Genomic DNA, 16084 nt, shown 5'->3' with positions numbered 1-16084 from the left:
AGAGATGAAATTCTTTCAACACAGAGCAGAAAGCACACACTAGATGCACTTTTCCTAAATCAACTTTACCATGCAGTCTTAATGCAAATGCACATGCATGTATTTTTTTTCAGTTTCCTTAATGTCAGAATGACAAAAATAAAACAAAGTATAGATCTGAAAAATCTTCTTTCAAAGCGACAGTACTAACAATTTTCTCTTCAAAAAACGAAAGTAAATCCAAGACAACACTTTGCGATTTTGAATTTAAAATTGCTTTCGACACTTGAAATACTAATGGTCCAAATCAAATGCAATGGCAAAAGTGTAATTGACTATCTAAGAGAGGAATGCTTTGTGACACTCTTTTTCTTGACTGAAAACGACACTTGCGACACTTTCAAATCAAAAGACGACAGTTCGATTAAGCTACTATTTGCAAAGGAGAACTGTAAATGATGAAAAATACATAAAAACATTCACAATTCCTTCTGATGGAGGCTGAATAATGCAAAGGAGGATGGTTTCAACAGATATATACTGATCACAGACAGCAAAACTACTGAATAAAGCTGAAGACAATGAAGAAAAAACCAAAATCTGGAGGTAGAAACAGTCTTAGGCAATCATCGCACCTGTAACACAGGGAAACGGGGATGCATCTCACCTACAACACACAAGAGGTGCGATGCATCCAGGTTGCCAAGGAGAGACAGTGCAATGGTCCAGGGATGAGACTATGCTTAGTTTTCACTCACAATTTGCAGCTAAGTTCAGAGGTCTAAGCTTAGTTAATGATAGTCAGTAAACATAAAGTATAGGGCTGATCTAATGAGGTTATTTGAGCTACCACCAGGGCACTTAGGATGTTTGCAACCTAGATGTTCAGTTCATAAACCAACCCGGAGATTGACTAAAGCAACGTTCATCTACTTTTCAGTTGCATAGCAAAAGCAATTCGAAGGCTAACTGGCTTGACTTTAGGCTCCGTCTGTGGTTTATAAAGCAAACAATAGTAACAAAACAAACAAACTATTCACTCCCCAGTGGAGTCACCATTTTTTTATCGGGAAAACTAGTGTCCATTTAGAGCTGCTAGTCCCACTAATATAGGTAGCTATCTTAGAAACAAACAAACCAAAGTTAATTGTGTTTTCCTTTATGAGAGATAGATGAGAGAGAAGCAGAGAGTACCAACCTCAGTCTTTCGCTAGTCTCCTTGCTCGTTTCCTTTCTCCCTTGATAGAGATTTCGCCACTCCCTTCTCACTTGTCCTGCTTCAAAGAACACCTGTAGAGTCAAAGTAGCAAAATACCATCAAAGCATAGAGATCTATAACCATAAATATTGTAGGATCAGATGTACATCAACCATATAAATGCATACATAAACAAGATTTAGAGATATACAAGCATATGGAGGAAAACTCAAATAGATTTATTGATAGAAGTAGTAGAAGAGAGGATTACAACCAAGCTGTCTGATCCAGCATCATCCTCCCAGCATGAAAGCCCTCTTCACCTCATACAAAGCAATATCACCCAACAATGTCTTCAAAGAGAAACCAACAGCACTTCCTTGCAAATTACAAAATTCAAGTCTCTGGATCTCTTGGATGAGGGATCCATACATAGATGTTTACAGGAGAGTGAGTCAGCTTCTAGGATTTTTATTAGTTTCATTTCACTGATAGTTCTTGGTTCCACTTGGAGATTTCAGATCTCTTACTCATCCCTGGCCGAATCTAGAGAGGCAAGCCGCAAGTTTCATATGAGCAGTTTCTAGAAGATTCTTTGGGTTTCGACCTAGAAAACTGCTTCTGCCATTTGTTTGCTCTCTCTCATCACACCCTATAGAGGGGCTTTCCAGTATGCAGCACACCCCCCATGTGTAATAGGTGAGATGCATTGCACCCTATGCATGGAGAACTTTGTATGGTCCTGTTTTGACCAGTTCTTAGTAGTTTTTCATGGAGAACTTCTGGGAGATGATGTAATCAGCTGACCTTGTTCCTTTAGGGTATGAAACAACACTTTTAGGGGTTTAGGAGCCCTTGGTTTATGGAGATATGTGATTGGGGTTACAGTGCCCAAATATGTATATAATAGTGATGGACCATGAAACTGATCATACAAGCTAAAACCCATCCATACACACACCTAGTTCCATAAACATGACTTGAAAATATCCAAGATTGTCAACTAATTGTTGTAGCTCCACATCCTGCAAAGGAATCTACACATAAGCCAACAACCTACACTAACATCTGCAACCACCAAGGTAAGGTTTGCAACCAATGCACAAGTCAAGTACCATCTCACTGGCATAAACCCAGTACCTATACCAATGAACCATGTAGCAACTCATCCGGACCCACACACACCAGGGATCGTAAACCAATAAACCAATAAACCATGTACAAATCAATCATGTGCATAAACAGTCACATTCTACCAATTTTACATCAATACCAACCAACAATACACCAATGCAACTTGGTTGAAATTAATTCCAACCAACAACTGAACCATAATGCCAAAAAAATTCATAAAAATAAAAAACATGTGTTTCATTTTTAAAGGAAATTAATGAATGGAATGAAATTCTAAAAAAATTCAAGACTAAAATTTTGGGAAGGGGTTTCATTGTTTCATGTTATGGATTTACAATGTATAGTTAGCATCCATATTTAGTTTCTCTTTATGGCTGAGCATGGGTATGCTCAACCTAGGGATGTTATTATCAAGGTGTACACTTTATCATTTGAATTAATACTATTAATCTTTGTAGTATGTTGTAGCGGCTACAACCACCCTCCAAATTTATGCCTTAGCCTCATTTTGGAGCCTCCCTACCAACCTTTCACAACACAATGTCTCGTTTCGTCAAGTACACAAGCTTCAGTTTTTTTCTTGCACAAAGACAGCCTGTCGATCACAACGTGATGCATTCCCCTCACAGGTTGTTCACCTGGACTTGGTCTAGCTACAGGCTAAGCAGCTTCCCTAAGAATTTGCACATTTTTGGAGGGAGACTAGCCTTCCCTCCAGAAATTGTGCAATCCTTTTTGGCAGCCTATTGGGCTCAAGAACTGCATAATTCTGCCAGTCAGCACTACTAGTGAAAATTGTGCAATTTTTCCCAGTAGGGCTGCTCAGCCCAGAATTTGTGCAAATCTAGGCAGCAATCAGCTGCTCTACCTAGAAATTGTGCAAATCTCCTGGGAAGCCATCCCAGCTCCTAGCCTGGAATGTGCATTTTCCTCAGGCAATTGAGAAGATTCATAAATTAGTAGTCTGGTTGACTAGTTCCACCTAGGACCAAGGAAAATTGACTTGCATGCACGGCTTGATCTTTCCTAGAATAGAAAAAGGCATCATGCAAAAGTAATCCCAAGATTCAAGGAGCTATTTTTAGCAGTTGGAGGTTACATGCAAAGTTGTTTTAGAAACATTCCTCTCAGTGCGCTTTTTCCCAGATTTGTGGCATGCGAATCATGAGCCAAAACTTATTTATTTGACGCATCAAATCTCATTATTTCACATTGATCTTGGAGCTCTAACATCCCACTGAACATCCAAGACTCTTTGACAAATCCAGCTCAGCTATTCATGGGTATGTGACCTCAACTTGTCTTTTTCAGCATTTCTATCGCTATTTTTGTATTCTCTTGTTTGAGTGTTGTTTGTTTTATTTCTTTGAATGCTTGTTTTCATTGACATGTATACTCGCTTGTCCTAGCTCTATTTCAGTTTTCGTGGCTATCTCACTACTGTCGCATGCATGAAACTGTTTTACACGAACGTTAGCCGAATCAGCAAATTGCTTCACACACATTCATGTTGATCTATTTGTTGAATGTTTCATTCATGTTTTCATGCATTGTCAATCACTTCTGCTTTCACTTAGTTTCATCATGTATTCACTATCATATTTTCTTTTAGTTTCCCGTCGGCAAGTCGATCCAACCTTGGCCATTAGTTTCCCAGGTATGTGTTGTGTCATTCCCTGAATTTTCTTTGGTTTTCGCTAACAGATTTCTTGCCATGCATGTTTCTTGTCTCCATATCTTTTAGGTGTTCATCCATATCAATGGCTTCCAAGAGAATAGGATCACAAGACACAGATGAAAATGCAACTGGAGCAGTAGTTTTGCAATCGACCTCTAGTCTGCCAATCTATGAAGATACAAAGTTGTATCTAGACAAGGACATCAAACTAAAGTTGCAAGAGGTCAATGAAACATTTGCAGACACTTTTTGGGAAGACCTTGAAGACCTTCAAGTGTACATGAACATTCACAAATCTAACTTGTACCGAATTTCATACAGATATCCTGCATTCCCATGCGCAAACATGATACACTAAATCGTCTCTCACATTGATCCTGAGACGATGACCTTGAGAACTGTCAGTGGGGTGAAGCTTGTGACCTTCTAGGCATGAGATTATGATGAGATGTATCAGATGTCAGAGCCCATGACTATCATGAAGACTCCTTTCAGCTTACCCAATAGTAGTGCTAAATCCAGAGACATTCTGAAGAATTGGGTAAAGGAGCCAGCTCGATTCAGGTTGACACCCAACCAGATATACAAGACAAAGATACTAAGGAAGGCATCCCAATACTTGGTCATATTTTCTTGTCAACTATATGGCTAAGCAAGCATGGAAACCTTCCCACAAAGCTGGTTGGTTGCACTGGACCAAATGGCTACAGAAGGAAAACCATGTAACTGGTCCGACATACTGTCTCATCAGCTAAAGAATCAAGTAACGAAGGCTTGACAATCACCCGGAGGTATGCATGCAGAGATTTACATGTCTGCCTACATCTTAGATGTAGTCTGTGCCCGACAGGAGTTCTTGGGTTTGGAGTGGGCATGGTCACCGGAGGAAACTACTGTGAACACGCATTTCAAGTTGTTGTCCAAATGCAGCTTCAGAGGAGTAATCACACGGTTGTTCGATCATTTTTTCACCCCTATGTACAAGATGATATTTCAATAGGATCCACCCTACATGTCAAAGGAAACAATGGGGGCATTGATAAGCATTGCAGATTAGTATGCCTCACCATCTCACACTTTCATGCGAATTTTCAGTCCAGAGAAGCCTCCACATGTTCTTACGATGTTTGCCTTAGACGTACTTGTCATGTATGATGTATCATATCACATCTCGGCAGGATTGACAACTAGACTGCATCGGAAGAAGAAAGCACCTTGGCCCTCTCTTCCATTGCGGATTGGGTTATATAAGATCCAGAGTATTAAGAAAGCAGATGTCGAAGTAGAACTGATGAAGAAGTACCCATTCGACCTCTGATGCTACAATTTGTACGACCCACATTGCATTGTGAAGCATCACTGCATGAGAGTTTAGTTCAACTGGATCCACGGGGGATGTCATGGGGTCGAGGACCCATGTAGATATTGCTACAGTTTCTCCAGACCTAATGAACCAGTCGGCTTTGTTATGGAGTGGTTAGTGAAGAAACATCAAGTATCATTACGAAGAGCACCAGCAGTGAAAACAGAGGCAAGCATACCAGAGCACGACAAGGGTAAGAGGAAGATTGTCGATCGCATGGGGGAGGAGAAAATCTGCAAGTTTCGAGTAGATACACTAGTAGAACAAGCAGTTATGGCTATTGAGGGAAAGAGGCACCAGCACGACAAGTGAATTGCACGAAGGAAAAGGGATAAGAAGAGAATTGAAGAAGCAGAGAAGGAGTTGCATGAGTTGAGGGAGAAACTCAAAAAGGAACAAGAGTTGTGCAAACAGGAGAGTGAAGCACAGCAGCAGTAGATACAACAGGGGGCGCAAAATGTGAAAACAGATGAAGTAGTGCCCATACAAGTAGTTGATTCATATGAACAGCTGGCATCAGGTGAACAGGGTGAACCATCGTAGAGGAAAGACTTCACTCATGAGATAGAATAAGAACTTCAACAGTTGGATGCAGACATGGAGCAGCAGCAGTTGGAGCAGGACACTGACCTCATGCCTCACCATAAAGTGGTCGACTCACCCACTTCAATGAATCCATATGATGAGAAAGTCTCGAATGACCAAGGAGGCACTGAGATCCTTGGTGATCATCCAGAAGAAGAGATGCACAACATCTCTTTTGAATATTATCAACATAGAGTTGTGCAGTCTCATAGGGTATCCACTCCGGAGGATCAAATATCTCTTGCACAAGTTGAAGAACGAGTGATTGTGACTGATGTGCACAAACATCTAGTTGTCTTGGCCAATGCAGCAAGAGTGTATGCCAAAGCCACTAGCTCAAGTGTTCGCTTCGTAATAGCTAAGAATGAGCGAATGGCAAAGGAACTACAAATGGCCAAGCAAGGAGGAGACTTGGTGACAATGTCTACCCAAGCTGAACTAAAGAAGGAAATACTAGATGAAGTATTGTCCCTTGACACAATTATGCGAGCATTGTACTCCAACTTTGGTACTTTTCACAAGGCAATCGTGCATCTCAACAGATGGCAGCAGCAATGTGCTAGAAGAGCACATATCTTGATGAACGTGCATGTTGTTGTTGATGACATGGAAACATGGATGATGAAGTACAAGGGAGCCCCACTTCACTTTCCTAAGATGATGAGGGCCAATGCGGTTGAGCTGAAAGCACGTATCTGGAGTCAAATCCAGAACTATGATGAGCTACTACAACTCATCACTAGCATACAGGCTTCCCATGCACGAGTATTCAAGTTTTTGGATGTTGTGGTGCACACACATGCGATCCCATCAATCGAGACTCTCACCCATGAGAAGACAAAGAAGTAGGTCTGACTAAAACTTGACTCGTACTTCGACAAGTTAATGTGCATTCGCACTAGCCCAGACTTGCCTATCAGTGTAGAAATCATGCACAAGCATGTTGTTGGTTTGGCCACATTATACAATCATGTGCATGCTTTCATATGAGTTGGATAGAGGAGCTCGAGAATTGTACCCGAATGTTATGGAGGCAAGGGTCAAGTTTCAGACAGATGTCACCAGAAAACGCACGGAAACCATCAAGGACTATAGATCTTGGCATCGGTATGTTACTATCGATTAGCATGAAGATGTTGAGGAGATAGACTTCCATGGTTGTCTAAGTCAGAGTGATATCTAGTTTGGCTTTCTGAAGCCATTTTGTTCACATGGGTACATGTGCATTGTAATTTTAGGTCATGTCAAGTGTAAGTCAAGTGTCAATAGTGGATGTAACAGTCATACAGTAGGTGAAGAGTCATGAGGGTAGTTGAATGGTCATAAAGGGGAATGTCAAGGGTCACCCCACCCTTTGCTATAAATAGTCCCTCGTAACTCATTTTATAGTCTTTTGGTCAGCCAAGCTTTTGATAAGACTATCTTGGAGAGAGCTTGGATAGTATTGTAATGCACCTTGGCTTCTCCACTGCATGGAGCTAGTTCATATCTTTGGAGGAGAAGGTGGATATGGTTGTAACGTTCCATTGTTGGGGCTAGTGGGTTTACATGGATGTATTGTATGATTGGAAATTACACTTATTTATATAATAAGAGCCAACACGTTTTCATGGATATGTTGTTATTGTAGTTGGACTATTCCAGTTGTTGTAGCGATGTATGTTGTTTAACTTAAGTAGTTGTGTATGAACTATTGTGTATGCAATTGTATGAATCTTGTTGCATATGTGTTGTTGGTTTAACCATCACTTTGGATTTCCAGCTGACTTGCTTTCTAGCTTGTGATGCATCTTCGCTTGTGTGTTCCCTTCCCATCTGAGTACTGTTACAGGTTGCCAAGGGGTGCACTCATCTCGAACCACCTGTGTTAGAACCTCTCATGCACCTTCCTTGACTCACTGTAGCGGTCACTCCCTTTCTACCAACAGACTTATCTTAATTTCCTTTGTGTGAAATCTTGGTCAAGGCATTACCATACGACCTACTACTACGACTCCTACACCAAATGATCTGAGGTATAATTGGGACTTCTTACCAGGGGGATCCCCTTGACATGTTGGTGGGTCCAGCACCGTCAACATTTCTGGTGCTAGAAGGAGGGCTAGATGACAAGATGTGTCCACTCACCTAGTTTTGAACCTTTGCATACCTTTCATGGATTGTTTCATTCTTCTCCCTCCACGATGTTTTTCAAATCGTGAAGATGTCCCCATCACACGGGAGTTTTTCAATCTCTTGTCCACTTAAACATATGATCGTGAAGGTGAAGTGGCCTGGATTGAGTACTTACGTGACTTTCTTCCCATGCTTCATGAGGAAGATGGGTGTTCTGATGAACATGCCAGCTTTTTGGTTACACACACTCTTTGTGAATCTCCACGTCATTGGCTGCTCAGCCTACCGGCTGACAGCGTGCACTCACTTGAGCACTTTTGTGATCTCATTCAAGACACTTTCTATCATTTTGATCCAGACCATATTGACCAAAAACTATTACAGTAATGGAAGGCTCCACATGAATCGGTTATATATTTTTTGCAACGCTTCTGTGACTTGCAGTTTCAAGCTCCCAGGAGCTAGAGGAAGTTTTCCTACCTTTGGGACCAGTTCGATTATTTCCTTAAGAAATTTGGCTGTCCCAAGATGAAGCTTGATATCAAGCCTCACTCAACATTATTTAGTTAGGGAGCTGCGCAATATCATGTGGATGTGGTCACTCTCTCAACTAACTATCTGCCTTCCCCTCATTCAATAGCTACACCACTACCAAGTGATGTTGAGGATCATGCTCACACACTTGTTCAGCTTTCACATCCTCCCAACATCACTTCACTCAATTTTCGTGTAGATTTGGTTGTGAATTCTTCGAATTCTCATATGCATTCTGTTATACAACCTCTGTCTTCACTCAGGTGTTCCTCTGGATGATATTGTCTTGTGTTCGTCCATTCCAGACTCTTCACTTGTTGTGAACGAGGAAAAAACCACTTACGGAGTTGGTGTTACACAATCAACATGTGTTGTCATTCATGAAGAGTATGAGTGGGAAGTTAAGCATCAACACTCGGCGAAGGATGACTCCCTTCCATCCAAGCCCCCTCTGTTCTATCCTAACATCTTTATTGAACCCGCCATCCATGATTTCGAATGTTTGTCTTCATCCACGAATGCACCCATTGTTGATCACTTGTAGGACTCACCAGATGTTGGCCCATGATTTGAAAATGGAGAGGATAAGTTATTCATTGAAAATCCACTTGATCTTTCATCTTTCTTTTCTTAAAATAGAGAGGATGAGTTTTTTGGCTTTTAATCTACCCCTCTATTTGATTGATCTGATCATGATGATGCCAATGAATTCATTGATTTTCTAATTGTGGCAGTCACGATCCATTTGTCTATCATCCTTCCTCTATATGAAGAACTTTTTACTTTTGGTACATGATAAGTCGATGGAAAATATGTACTATTCGAAGTGAACCTTGGTGAAAACACAACGCTTGTGCGCTAACTAGTGTCACTTTCTCTAGTCAGTTGTTTTTGGTTTAACCCTTGTCAGCTCAGTCAAGTAGAGTAAGGTGAGGGGAAAAAATATTAACAGGCACGTCAGAGATACAATAAACTACTTCTCTATTGGAACAACCTCTTCTGCTCTCAATAAGCCAAGATCCCTCTTCTGCCTCTGAAATGATTAAGTGTTATGCACAGTGAAAAATAAAAAATGAAAAAATGAAAGTAAAAATATTTCAAAATGAAAAATGAATAAGGCAAAAGAAGAGAAAGGCTTCCTATGTAGGGAGGTGATGCAAGTAACTCCGCAGGGGTACCGACTAGGCTTGCTAGTAGCAGAGCCATGCTTGTGTTCCTATGTGACTCCATTGGGGTACTATCCAGGCGTGCTGGCAGCGGAGCAACACCAAAGATGAAACTAAGACTCTGATGACTATACTGCTTTTGCACCAATATACCCCTCAACCCCAATCGAAACAATTGTGTTTCCTTGGTTTGGAATGAGTGTCAATCGACCAAGATCTTGAAAGATGCTACATCTTACAGTCAAGATAGTGTGAAGCCAAGTTCTACCAGTGTGTCGCCATGTGTTGTAACGGCTACAACCACCCTCCAAAATTTTTCCTTAGCCTTGTTTTGTAGCCTCCCTACCAACCCTTCATAGCACCTTGTCTTGCTTCGTCAAGTACACAAGCTTCAGTGTTTTCTTGCACAAAGAAAGCATGTCGATCACAGCTTGATGCATTCCCCTCACAGGCTGTTCACCCGGACTTGGTCTAGCTAAAAGTTGAATAGCTTCCACAAGAAATTGCACATTTCTGGAGGGAAACCAGCCTTCCATCCAAAAGTTGCACAATCCTTTCTGGCAACTTGATGAGATCCAGAATTGCACAATTCTACTAGTCAGCACTCCTAGTGAAAATTGCGCAATTTTCCCAGTAAGGTTGCTCAACCCAGAATTTTCACAAACCTTGGGCAACAGTCGGCTTCTCTACCCATAAATTTCACAAATCTTCTAGGTAGCCAACCCAACTCCCAGCCATAAATGCGCATTTTCCTCAAGCAGTTGAGAAGATTCATGCATGAGCAGTCTAGTTGACCAATTCCACCATGGACCAAGGAAACTTGAGTTGCAAGCATGGCTTTCCTTTTCCTAGAATAGAAAAATGCATCATGAGAAAGGCATCCCATGATTCAGGGGGCTATTTTTAACAATTGGAGGTTACATGCAAAGTTGTTTTAGAAACTTTCCTCCAAGTGTCACTTTTTCCTAGATTTGTGGCATGCGTGTCATGAGCCCAAACTTATTTATTCGATGCATCATAGCTCATTCTTACTCTCCAAAAATGTGCATTTATACCTAGCATTGTCCTCTGAGACTATTTTGTGCATTTCTGATGGACAGTGACTGTTGGCCCAGAAAATTGCACAATGCAGTCCCTAAGCCTGCAGTCACTCCCAACTAGAATTGCACATTGCCCAATCCCAGCAGCCAGCAGCTAGTCTGGATTGCACATTGTGCAAGTCCAACAGTCAATATTACCTCCCAGATAGCCCAGACTACCTTTTGCATAGTTCTAGCAACCAATCACCCAACCTCCCTGAAGAAATTATGCAATCTTGCCCACTAGTTTCCCAGGTATGTGCTGTGTCATTCCCCAAATTGTCTTTGGTTTTCGCTAACATATTTCTTTCCATGCATGTTTCTTATATCCAGATCTTTCAAGTGTTCATCTGTCTCAATGGCTTCCAAGAGAACATGATCACAGGACACTAATGGAAATGCAGTTGGAGCAACAGTTGAGCAAGTGTCCTCTAGTCTGCCGATCTATGAAGATACAAAGTTGTATCTAGACAAGGACATCAAATTGAAGTGGCAAGAGGTTAATGAAACATTTGCAGGAATTTTTGGGGAAGACCACGAAGACCATCAAGTGTACGTGAACATTCACAAGTCTGGCGTGTACCGGATTGCATGTAGATATCTCGTGTTCCCATGCGCGAACATGATACACTAGATTGTCTCTCACACTAATCCCGAGACGATGTCCATGAGCAGTGTCAGTGGGATGAAGCTTGCAACCTTCTGGGCACAATATTATGATGAGATGTATCAGATATCAGAGCCATGACTATCATGAAGACTCCTTTCAGCTTACCCAACAGCAATGCTAACTCCATAGACATTCTGAAGAATTGGGTAAAGGAGCCAGCTCGATTCAGGTTGACACCCAACTAGATCTATGAGATAAAGATATTCATGAAGGCGTCCCAATACTTGGTCATATTTTCTTGTCGACTATATGGCCAAGCAAGCACAGAAACCTTCCCACAGAGTTGGGTGGTTGCACTGGACCAATTGACGAGAGAAGGAAAACCATGTAACTGGTCTGGAATATTGGGACATTAGCTAAAGGATCAAGTAATGAAGGCTCGACAGTCACCCGTAGGTATGCATGTAGAGATTTACATGTCCGCCTACATCTTAGATGCAGTCAGTGCCCAACAAGAGTTCCTGGGTTTGGAGTGGGCATGGTCACTTGCAGAAACTGTTGTGAACACGTATTTCAAGTTGTTGTCCGAATGCAGCTTCAAAGGAGTAATCACATGGTTGTCTAATCATTTTTTCAACCCTATGTACAAGATGATATTCAAACAGAATCCACCCTGCATGTCAAAGGAAGCAATGGATGCATTGATAGGCATTGCAGATTGGTATGCCTCACCGTCTAGAACTTTCACCTAAATGTTCAGTGCGGAGATGCCTCTGCATGTTCTTTCGAAATTTTCCTTGGACGTACTTGTCATGCAGGAAGTAGCATATCACATCTCGGCTAGATTGACATCTAGACTGCATCGGTAGAAGAAGGCACCTTGGACCACTCTTCCTTTGTGGATTGGGTTATATGAGATCTGGAGTATCAAGCAAGAGGATGTCGAAGCAGAACTGATGAAGAAGTACCCATTTAACCTCTGAAGCTACAATCCATATGATCCACATTGCAATGTGAAGGATCACTGCATGAGATTTCAGTTCAACTAGATCCACGAGGCATGTCATTGGGTCAAGGAGGACCCATGGAGATATTGCTATAGTTTCTCCAGACCCAATGAACCAGTCGGATTCACTGTGGAGTGGTTAGCGAAGCAGCATTATAGAGAACAGCAGTAGTAGTAGTAGTGGTAGCAAAGGCAAGCATACCAGTGTGGGACAAGGGTAAGAGGAAGATCGTCGATCGCATGGAGGAGGAGGAAAGTTGCAAGTTTCGAGCAGATCCACTTGTAGAAAAAGCAACTATGGTTATTGAGGCAAAGAGGCACCAGCGCGACAAGCGAATCACGTGAAGGCAGAGGGATAAGAAGAGAATGGAATAAGTAGAGAAGGAGTTGCATGAGCTGAGGGAGTAACTCCGAAAGGAACAAGAGTTGCGCAAATAGAAGAGGGAATCGCAATAGTAGCAGATATATCAGGGGGTGCAACATGTGAGAATAGACGAAGTAGCACCCGTACAAGTAGTTGATTCATCTGAATAGTTAGCATCAGGTGAACAAGGTGAACCATCGTAAGGGCAAGACTTCGCTCAAGATATAGAACAAGCACTTCAATAGTTGGATGCAGACATGGAGCAATAGGAGTTGGAATAGGACACCAACCTCATGCCTCACCATAAAGAGATCAACTCACCCACTTCAAGCATCTAGATGATGAGAAAGTCTTGAATCACCAAGAAGGCACTGAGATCCTTGGTGATCAGTCAGAAGAAAAGATGCACAACATCTCATTCGGTGAATCTCAAGATAGAGTTGTGCAGTCTCACAGAGTATCAACTCTAGAAGATCAAACATATCCTGCGCAAGTTGAAGAACAAGTGATCATGAATGATGTTCACAAACATCTAACTGCCTTGGCTGATGCAACCAGAATGCATGTTGAAGCCACTAGATCAAGTGTTCGCTTCCTAATAGCTGAGAATGAGTGAATGGAAAAAGAACTACAAACATCCACGCAAGGAGGAGACTTGGTGACAATGTCCACCTGAACTATACTAAAGAAGGAAATACTAGATGAAGTATTGTCCCTTGACACAGTTATGCGAGCATTGTACTCCAAGTTTGGTACCGTGCACAAGGTAGTCGTCCATCTCAACAGATGGCAGCAGCGATGTGCTAAAAGAGCATGTATATTGATGAACGTGCATGCTTCTGTTGATGACATGCAAACATGGATGATGAAGTACAACAGAGCCCCACTTCACTTGCCTAAGATGATGAGGGCTAATGCGGTTGAGCTGAAAACGCATATCCAAAGTCAGATCTGAAACTATGATGAGCTCCCGCAACTCATCACTAGCATACAAGCTTCCCATGCACGATTATTCAAGAGTTTGGATGTTGTGGTGCACACACATGTGATCCAATCAATCAAGACTCTCACCCAGGCGAAGACAAAGAAGAAGGTATGACAAGAGCTTGACTCGTACTTCAACGAGTTGATGTGCATTGCCACCAACCCAGACTTTCCTATTAGTGTAAACATCATGCACAAGTATGTTGTTGGTCTGGCCACATTGAAGACAATGATGTGCATGCTTTCAGACGAGTAGGATAGAGGAGCCTGAGCAATGTACCTGGATGCTATGGAGGAAAGGGTTAGGTTTCAGACAAATGTCACCACAGAACACACAGACACCATTGAGGACTACAGATATTGCCATCAGTATGTTACTGTCGATTAGCATGAAGATGTTGAGGAGTTAGACTTCCATGGTTGTCTAAGTTAGAGCGATGTGTAGTTTGGCTTGCTCAAGCCATTTTGTTCACATGGGTACATGTGCATTGTAATGTTAAGTCATGTCAATAGTAATTCAAGTGTCAATAGTGGATGTAACAATCATAGAGTAGGTGAAGAGTCATGAGGGTATTTGAATGGTCACAAAGGGGAATGTCAAGGGTCACCCCACACTTTTCTATAAATAGTCCCGCATAACTCATTGTATAGGCTTTTGGTTAGCCAAACTTCTAATAAGACTATGGTTCGGAGCTGATTTAACCAAACGAATCCCAGTACAACTGGCCCTTTCGGCAATAGTCTGCGGAGCGTAGACTGAGGTCTCAACCGAAGTAGTATGGGAGGGTGCTAGAACCAGGTTTCCACACCCTGGAGATGTCTGATGAGTTCAAGTGGTCTGCGGTTTGACCCTGCGCGCAAGTCGATACGCGCACTTTCCCTTACCTCGCCGCCTGATATACTTCTTTCATGCAGCCCTACCGAGGGTTTGAACATCCCGCTCTGTGTTAGTACCCAAGGCCTCAATGTTATTCCAACATTAGTTAATTAACTTTGCCTACCTGAGTGCTTTAAGTATACTTCACAATATAAACCATTCATATAGGTGCACGCAGTAAATAAATAATATATTTGCAAATCATATCAAACATGCATTAGCCCGAGAACAGATACATGGAATTATGATAAAACTTCTCTTTATTAATTCCTTCCTTGGTTACAAAATCGACTCCACCCTACGCACTCAGCTGCAGGGGTCCGCGGACTCAGTTGTGGACTACTAGGCCTCTGCGCACTTAGCTGCAGAGCCTTCTCCTACTCTACGACCTAAAGACACACTTTACACTTGTGACTCAATCACTTAGACTTGTTACTCTTTTCTACCCTTATTCTTCTTTTACACTTAGAGCCTCACTCTATTTATACAATCCCATGGTCCACGGACCATGGGTAGGTCTATTACATTACAAAAATAGGGCGGACAACACTGTGACTCTATCATACTTTCACGCCCTGCGCTCGTAATTCACGGAGCTTTACAACAAAATTCGGTCAAAACTTGGGCTTTGAGCCTGAAAACATGACTCAGGGGGATTCCATGCCAAACATATAATAATAGCCAGCATGTTTTCATTCATATGTTGTTATTGTAGTTGGACTTTTATGGTTGTTGTAGCAATGTATGTTGTTTAACTTACGTAGTTGTGTATGAACTGGTTTGTATGCAATTGTATGAATCTTGTTGTAGATGTGTTGTTGGTTTAACCATCACTTTGGATTGCCAACTGACTTGCTTTCCATCTTGTGATGCAACTTTGCTTGTGTGTTCCCTTCCCATCCGAGTACTGTTACAGGTTGCCAAGGGGCGCACTCATATCAACCCACCTGTGTTATAACCTCTCATGCACCTTCCTTGACTCACTGTAGCGGTCACACCCTTGCTACCAACAAAGTTATCTTACTTGCCTCTGTGTGAAATCGTGGTCAAAGCATTACGATACGACCCACTGTTAGGGCTCCTACACCAAATGGTCTGAAGTCTAATTGGGACTTCTTAGTAGGAAGATCCCCTTGACATGTTGGTGGGTCCAGCACTGTCAACACAGTTGTAGCTCTTGCTATCACTCAAAACTTTTCCTTAGAAGATTTGGAAGAAGGGAACGCTTTGAGGTAACCACAAACCAACTTTTAAGCATAGGCTCTAGCCAACCTATGGCTTAGGGAGGGATCTCTCTATATAATTTAGCTATGTTTGCTTAGATATTAGGCTAGTTCTAGAGTTGAGGGGGGTTTTTGATTTGTATGAAGATTTGGTGGTGGAATCCTTAAAACAGGAAGATAGGTCGATGC

Source organism: Pinus tabuliformis, chromosome 6, assembly GCF_031772625.1.
Source record: "Pinus tabuliformis cultivar Carrire ecotype Pingquan chromosome 6, CPIR1, whole genome shotgun sequence".
NCBI lineage: Eukaryota > Viridiplantae > Streptophyta > Pinopsida > Pinales > Pinaceae > Pinus > Pinus tabuliformis.
The sequence above is the reverse complement of the archived record's forward strand: the minus strand, read 5'-3'. Positions refer to the sequence as shown.